The sequence below is a fragment of the Chiloscyllium plagiosum genome, unplaced genomic scaffold (assembly GCF_037043375.1).
Source record: "Chiloscyllium plagiosum isolate Xiang-an unplaced genomic scaffold, Cpla_swu_hap1 HiC_scaffold_50, whole genome shotgun sequence".
In the NCBI taxonomy this organism is placed as follows: domain Eukaryota; kingdom Metazoa; phylum Chordata; class Chondrichthyes; order Orectolobiformes; family Hemiscylliidae; genus Chiloscyllium; species Chiloscyllium plagiosum.
Genome location: NW_028270188.1, coordinates 51,026,421 through 51,034,983, shown reverse-complemented (window position 1 = coordinate 51,034,983; position 8,563 = coordinate 51,026,421).

Sequence of the window (8,563 nt, the reverse complement as noted above, 5' to 3'; positions counted from 1 at the left end):
GGGTAGAACGTTGTGCACTAAGTGAGTCGAGGGATCTGCGAGAGGAAAATTGAGTTGTGAAACAATGAGCTCTGATTATACTGAATGGTGTATCAAGATTGAGGGTCTGCATGACCTCCTTTATCTGAGATGGAATCTTCGGTTGCATTATAGGTTTGTTGGTTTGGAGGTAACTGTACAACAACAACTCTTTAGCAGTCCATTAAAACACACCCCAATGATGATTCACTTGGTCGAAAGTCGGCTTCAAGGCTGCCTCTGTGTATGAGCTGAATGCAACGCAGTCCCTCGACCTTGAGGGACCTAGGTGGCGTTTCGAGTGACTCATTCAGCTCTCAAGAGCCGAAGTGTTATTGTGTTTGGCGTGTTTGTGAAGGGGCTGAAGTTAGTGTTATGGCTCACTCTGGATGGAGGGGAATGGCAGGGACACGTCAGTAGAGGAACTGAAATCTCTCTGATCACTGAGCAATTAGCAGCAGCAGCAGCAGCAGCGCCACCCCGTGGCAACATCAGTCGTCAGCTCCAAAACATCACACAGGCGGCTGTGGCTTCACCCACGAGCTGGAGGGAAAATGCAGAGTTTCCATCAAACCCTCACCTTCTCAGAAACGTCACACATTTACACAAACAGACCTTGATAGACTGGGTCACTCGAAACAACCAAATTGGATTATTGCTATTTGACCTCTGGACTCTCTCATTTCCCCATTTTACTCATGTTCCCAAGCATTCAAGGCCCACACCAAATCTCACACCAGCTTTCATCATCCAGCTCATATTGCCCTGCCAATCTGTAACATTCTCCAGCTCCTACACCACTCCAACACTGTAAAATAGTTACCATCCCTATACCCCTCCTTATTTCTTTAACTCTATCTCTTGCATATGTCTCTAGCCCCTACAGGACTCCATGTGTAAGTTAAATCCTCCATTATGCATGCCTCTCCCTATTGTTAATGCTGTCCAGCTCCTATACACCTCCCTAAATCTGTAACGTTATCACTTACTCCACGCCTGCCTGTCTCTCTCACAGCAACAATCCCCTACACCTGTTCATCTTTCTGTAACCTCCTAAAGCCCTTACATTCCGCACTATCTGTATAACCTCCTCCACCCTCCTTATCCCATAGAACTCTTATCTCTGTTACCTATTCCAGGGTCCTCAATATCTCAACGGTCCCCTTTCAGACCCTATGCCTGACCCTACTTTTGTAGCTACTTTCAGCCTCAGAACCCCTCTCAATCTCTGTAACTCCTCCAGACAAGTCACCACTTCCCAACTTTGTAACCTCTTTAATTCCCTGTAGTTAACCTATTTATCATTTATTCCTCCAGCTCCTGAACACCTCCCTATCTCTGCAATCTTCTTCAGACCCTGGAAACCTCCCTATCTCCGTCACCTTCTTCAGCCATACATCCTAATTTATCGTCATACCTTCCTCCAGTTCCAACACCCTTCTCTATCTCTGCCACTTCATCCAGACCCTAGGTACCTCGCGACTTCTGACAATGTCTCCAATGCCCCAATCTCTGTAAAACTACCTGACCAACGTGTCAGAGACAATTATTTATATTTCTCTGTGCTGACCTCTCTGTGACAGAAATATTAAGATCAGCTACCATACCTGTGTGTGTGAGAGATAGAACTATGTTGTAAACTCTGACCTGTGTGTATGTGTGTGCGCATGAGAGAAAGAGAGAGAGAGATAATCACTAATACACATCAAACACTCTGACAGGTCTTTTTGGGTGAGACAGAGAATTAATAATATAACTCTGACCCGTGAGTTGATAGCCAAGAATTGTTATAGCCTTTGTTCTGTATCTGAATCTATGAGAGAGAATTATTATTACAAATAGCAGAATGACCTGTGTGCGTGTGTTTGTGTGAGAGAGAGAGAGAGAGAGAGGAGAGAGAGAGAGGAGACAATGTGGGGGAGAATTATTAATCTAAACTACAGACTGATCTGAGTGTGTGAGTTATCAATTTTAAATCTGACCTATGTGTGCTTTGTGTGTGAGAGAGAGAAAGAGAGAAAATAAACAATACTTTGACCTGTGCGTTATTCTGAGAATAATTCTGAAGGAATTATTAATATAACACTGCCGTGTGTGTGTGTGAATGTGTGGGTGTCTGTGCATGTGTGTGAGTAGGCAAAAGAGATAAAATTATTAATATACATAACCATCTGACCTCTGTGTATCTGTAGTGGAGAGAATTCTTAATGTAGCAGTGACCAGTGTGTGTGAGTATTATTGATGTAATCTCGGACCTGTGTGTGTTTTGTGTGTGTGTATGTGCATTTGGGAGGGGTAGGTGGGGGTGGTAGTGGCGGATGCAAGCCAGAATTATTGATATAAGTAACATTCTGACTGCTATGTGTTTGTGTGAGATAGAATGATTAATGTAACACTGACCTGCGTGCGTGAGAGACAGGGCAAATTTCTTAATATAACTATCTCACCTTTGTGTGAGAGATCATTATTAATAAATATAAAACTCTGACCTGTATGAGAGACAATTGTTAGCATATATAACACACTGACCTGTATGTATAAGAAATAGCAAGATGAACTATCTGACTGTGCATGTGAGAAAGAATTATTGATGTAAACTCTCACCTCTGTGTATATGTCTGAGGACGAGAGAGAAATAAAGGCAGAAAGAATTGCGAACATATATTACATTCAATGTGTGCATGAGACAGAAAATTATAATTACAACATTGACATGTGTGTTTAAGAGAATTATTGATGTAACGTACCTCACTTGCGTGTGTTTGTGAGTGAGAGAATTATTAGCATGACACCAACCCAGTGTGTGTGTGTGTGACTGAACTAATGTCATAAATTCAGTTGCGTTTGTGATAATGTGAGAGACAAGTGTTGACAAATAATACTCTGACTGTTAAGTGTTTGCGTGTGTGTTATGAATGCAACACTCTTACTTGAGTGTGTCTGTGAGATAGAGGATTATTAATAACGACAATAACATACTAATAATAAAAATAATAACAGATAACATATATATAAACACTCAGACCGCTGGATATTGGAATCAGAAAATTAATTATCATTGTTACACTACCTTGTGTGCATGAGGGTGAATTTGATACAATCTCTGACCTGATTGTATTTGTGAGAGAGACAGAATTATTAATGTAAGATGGACCAGAATATGTGAAAGTATCATTGATGTACGCTTGTGTGTGAGAAGAAATCATTAATACATATAACAAACTGAGTTGCGTGCGGCTGTGAGAGAGCGAGAGAATAATTAATACATATGACACACACTGAGTTTAGATTAGATTAGATTAGATTATTTACAGTGTGGAAACAGGCCTTTCGGCCCAACAAGTCCACACCGACCCTCCAAAGAGGAGCAACCCACCCAGACCCATTCCCCTACATTTACCCCTTCACCTAACACTACGGGAAATTTAGCATGGCCAATTCACCCAACCTGGATTGTGGGAGGAAGCTGGAGCACCCGGAGGAAACCCACGCAGACACGGGGAGAATGTGCAAACTCCACACAGTCAGTTGTACGAGTGTGTGACAGAATTGTTAATATAAATAATACGTTGATCCGGTGTGCGTGTGAGTCAGTGTGTGAGCGAATCAGTGAGTGAATGTGTGAGTGAATGTGAGTAAGTGAGTGAACGAGTGAGTGAGTGAGTTGAGTGAAGTATTAATGTAACACTTTGACTTCTATGTATGAGATAGATTTGTTGAAAATGCATTTCGGCAAAATCTAAAGAACGCTGTAGGAAGAAAAAGTCAACTAATCTGAATAATAATACGGAGACAGACATAAAACAAAATGACTTACTCCGAACAGCCAGGGCAGTCCCACCTCCGAAGATCCATCACAGAGAGACATTGCAATGGCGTGGCTCAACAACAACCCAACCTCGTGCTTCAGGGGAGCAAAGAAGGAAAAAATATTAGTAATCTGCCCTTTTCCACATTCTGTATTTCTCAGGAGGATAATCGGGCTCATCAGACGAGAGAGAGATTCCAAAATCCCTCAGTCCCTCAGAACACTGACAGCGCAGGGTTTGATCCAGAGTCCAACATCTCTGCAAATCTAATAGAAAAACCTCAAATTTTATCTGGGCTGCGAAAGAAATGGTACAGAAAGATACTGCTGGAAGATCTGACATGCCATTAGCAAATGATGGTTCGATGCTCTTGTAAGTTTGAGCGGTTTTGCACTGTGAGTTATTGTATTGGCCAACCTCACTGTGATAACCAGCTGAGCTATCCCACACAGCACAATAATAGATGGCAGAGTCACTGGAGACCAGATTTTCAATGGTTAGGATGAAATTGTTACTGGAGGTGTCTCGAGAAGGTTGTGAAGCCAGTGCCCCTGTATATATCATCATCCGTTTCATGTCTGATCACCCACACTGGCGCTTCTCCGGGACTCTGTCGGTACCAGTCCACATCGTAGCTGTCCACATCATCATTCTGCATTGCACACTTCAACTGGACAGTCTGACCGGCAGAGACTGGGTCGGACACTGGACTCTGATTGAGGACAGGATCAGCCAAGGTACCTACAATTAACGAAATACAGAGAGACATTGAGTGACTTTGCCAGTGGGTTTGAAACAAACCCGAATGATACTTAACTGACAGACGTTCATCTAGAACAATTCCTGACCTGTTACATGGATCAGTAGGGCCCACAGCAGATGCAGCGTCATAAACATTTTCACTAGAGAATGCACTAGAACAGCCAACTGTCAGGGTGTTATCCTCAGTCGAACAGTTTGTTGTAAAATCCTGGAAGCTGGTCCGCACCCAGTGATGGTAAGCTGTAGAGTGAGTCCCCGGTTCTATTTATTTACCGGAATGCAAATAATGGGGTAGAGACCAAGCAAATTGACACTCCGGGTTTTCACCGATCTATTTCTGGCTTGTCCAAAATCTGAACTTTCAGGGCTTATGATACTTGAACACGTGATTGGACTTTGTGCTCATGAGGCACAGCAGATAAGGGTGTATGGAGGCTATTCGGCCCTTCGAGTCTGCTCTTTCATTAAATAGGATCATGATCGATAATCTAACACAATCCTTTGTTCGCACTATCTCTCTCAATACCCTTTGTTCTCTTCATGCTGAACACCAATAATCAAGTCGTCTTGAAAACATGGATTTTCAACAAAAAAAAACACTCCTATTTTCTCTCTTTGTGCTTCCTTGGTGGCATAGACTCACGGGTCATAAAGACATTTACCATATAAGCAGGCCCTTTGACTCAAATCATCAATGCTGATCTGGGGGCATAAATTTAAGGATAAGGGACAGGAGTTTTCAAGGACAGTATGAGAAAAATTGCTTTCACGCAGGGGTTGGTGGTTATCTGGAAAACACTGCCGTAAGGTTGGTAGAGGTAGAAAACCCGTCAGATTGACGATATATTTAATTGTACAGTTGCGTAGGCAGGTACTGGAAAACGGGATTAGAATAGCTGAGGGATGACTTTTGATCACTTCCGACTTGATAGGCTGAAAGACGTTTTTCTGTGCTGGGGACAGTTATGGTTCTGTGACTTTAAGTTTTTGCTTGTCCCCGTCCAATTATTTTTGAAATATTAATCACATACCTTTCAATAACCTAATCAGAGCTCTGCATTGAGTCAGAATCATTAGTTTAGGAGATGCACTGCAGGCCTATGTCGTATAATAGTTTTAAAGTGGTAATGTGCGGCCACGATTTTGGTTGGCAGAACAGAGAAACAGCGTATTTCTGAAAGGGCTGGGATAGTGGAGCAGCTAATTTGGACTGAGGTGAAGAGAAATTCTTTTCACCCAGTGCCTGGTGAAGCTGTGCCATTCTCGATGCCTATGGAAGATTCTAATAGGTAGAAATTTGTAGAGTAAGTGAATCAAGGGGTGTGGGATAGGAAAGTGGAGTTATGAAATAATCATTCTTCATTAATGAACAGCAGAGAAGCGTGGAATGGCTGAACGGCCTCCTCTATATTAGATGGAGGTCTTCGGTTTGATTTTAAGGTTTGTTGCTTTGAAAGCTTCTTTAGAGCAACGACACTTTAGCAGTCTAATTCAAACCACCCCGATGACGATTCACAAAGTTGAAGAGCTGGCTTCAAGTCTGCCGCTGCATCTGAGTTGAAAACAACGCAGTCTCTCCACCTCGGGGACCTGGGTGGTGTTTCAGATGCCTCATTTTACCCCCCCCCCCCCCCCCCCCGAGAGACGCAGCAGTGCTGTTTTTAGCGTGTCTGTGAAGGGGATGCAGGTGGTGTGGTCATTCCCTACAGATGGAGAGGAAGGGGAGGGTCCTGTCGGCGGAGGAACTGAAACCTCTCTGATCGCTGAGCAATTTGCAGCAGCAGGAGCAGCAGCAGCAGCACCACCCCGTGGCAGAATCAGTCGTCAGCCCCAAAACATCACACAGACAGCTATGGCTTCACCCATGTGCAGGAGGAAAAATGCAGAGACTCCATTAAACTCTCACCTTCTCAGGCATATCACACATACAGAGCCGTGATAGACTGGGTCACTCCAAATAGTGGCCATCTGCTGTTCATTCTCTGAAGTGTCTCATTCTCCAGTTCACTCCTGTTCCCAGTCACTCAAGCCCCACACCGGAACTCACACGATCTTTCATTCATGCAGCACGTATAACCCTCCCTATTTCTTTTACATATTCCATCTCCTTCACACCTCCCTATCTCTTTAACTCCCTCCATCTCCTCCACACATCCCTGTCTCTGTAACTTTCTTGAGCTCCTACAAACCTCCCCATCTGTGTCACCTTATCAGCCAATATACATTTCCCTAGCTCTGACATCTCAACAAGCCCCAATACCCATTTTGGTAATCATCTCAAGCTCTTAAACTCCTCGCCATCTTTATAATCTCCTCCAGCCACTAAATCCTTCTTATCCCTATCACCATCTCAGGGTCCAGCCTTCTCCAGGCCCTACATACCTCAATTTCTCTGCAAACTTCTTCAGGCCCTTTACCTCTTCCTAAATCTGGAGCTACCGCCAGACCCTGAACCCCAACCCTCTGTAAATTCCTTCAGATCCCACATCATTCTTTATCTATGTAACGTGTTCCACTACATAAATCCAATCCTATCACCATATTATATTTCAGCCCGTGCTTATCTCTTCTACCTCCTCCAGCCCCTGTATCCTGCCTTACCTCCATATTCTCCTCCAGTTTCTCCACCCTTCCTTATCTCTGCCACTTTCTCCAGAGACTAGATTTCTCACAATTTCTGCTAATGCATACACCCTTCCCTTTTGCCGTAACCAAATCAGATCCCCATACATCTCTCTTATTATCTTCACCTGGCCCTAAAACACTCCATACCTCTGCCATCCCCTTCAATCACCACAATCCTTCCTATTGCTCTGACGTCCTCTGGACACTACACCACTTGCTTCCTCTGTTATCTTTGACAGACTCGACACCTGATCCTATTTGTGTAATTGTCTCCAGTCGCTACATTCCTTATGTCTCACCTCCTCCAGCCCCTGATACTCTCCCTATCTCTGCAGACCCCTCCAATCCTACAGCGCTCCCCGTCTCTGTGAACTCCATCACCCCCAATCCTCTCAGTATCACTGTAATCTCCTCCATGGCCTATAACCATTCTTCTCCCTGTCATCTAGTCAAGTGGCTACATCCCTCCCTATCAATATCACCTCCTCAAGTCCCTACACCAATCCCGAGATATGTTACTTCCTGCAGGACCTGCTCACCTCAATATTTCTGCAATGCGCTTCAAACTCTATGCCACTCTATTTCCAGCCACAGAACCTCTAATTTCTGCAACCTTCTCAACACCATATATCCTACCCTGTCACCGCACCCTCCACAGCCCATGAACCCCTCCCTATCTCTATAATCTTATTCAGCCCGTGATCCCCTGCCTACTTCTATCACCCTCTCCAACCCAGAAATCCCAATCACCATTCCCTCCTCCAGTTCTAACATTCTGCTCTATCTCTGTCACTTAGAGTCATAGACCATGGAAACAGACCCTTCAGTCCAATCCTTCAATACCGACCTTATATGCTAAATTATCTAGTACCATTTGCAAACACTTGCCCCATACCCCGTACACCCTTCCTATTCATGTACCCATCCAAATGCCTTTTTAAATGTTGCAACTGTACCTTCCTCCACTACCTCCTCTGGCAGCTCATTCCTTACACTCACTACCCACTTGCATGAAAACGTTGCTCCTTAGGTCCCTTTTGAAATATTCCCTTATCACTCTAAACCTATTCCCTCTACTTCTGGACAACCACCACTAACCTCCACCTGGAGAAAAGACCATTCTATTTACCCTGTTCATGCCTATTATGATTATATACAACTGTATCAGGTCATCCTTCAGCCTTTGACGCTCCCGGGAAAACAACTCCTATCACTTCAGCCTCTCCCCATTGCTCCAACTCTCTAACCCTGATAGCATCCTCCAGTCCTTAGGTTCCCTGTTTTTTTTTCTAACATTGTCACCAGCGCTAACAGGCATCCCTATCTCTGTAACCACCATAGGTTCCAAT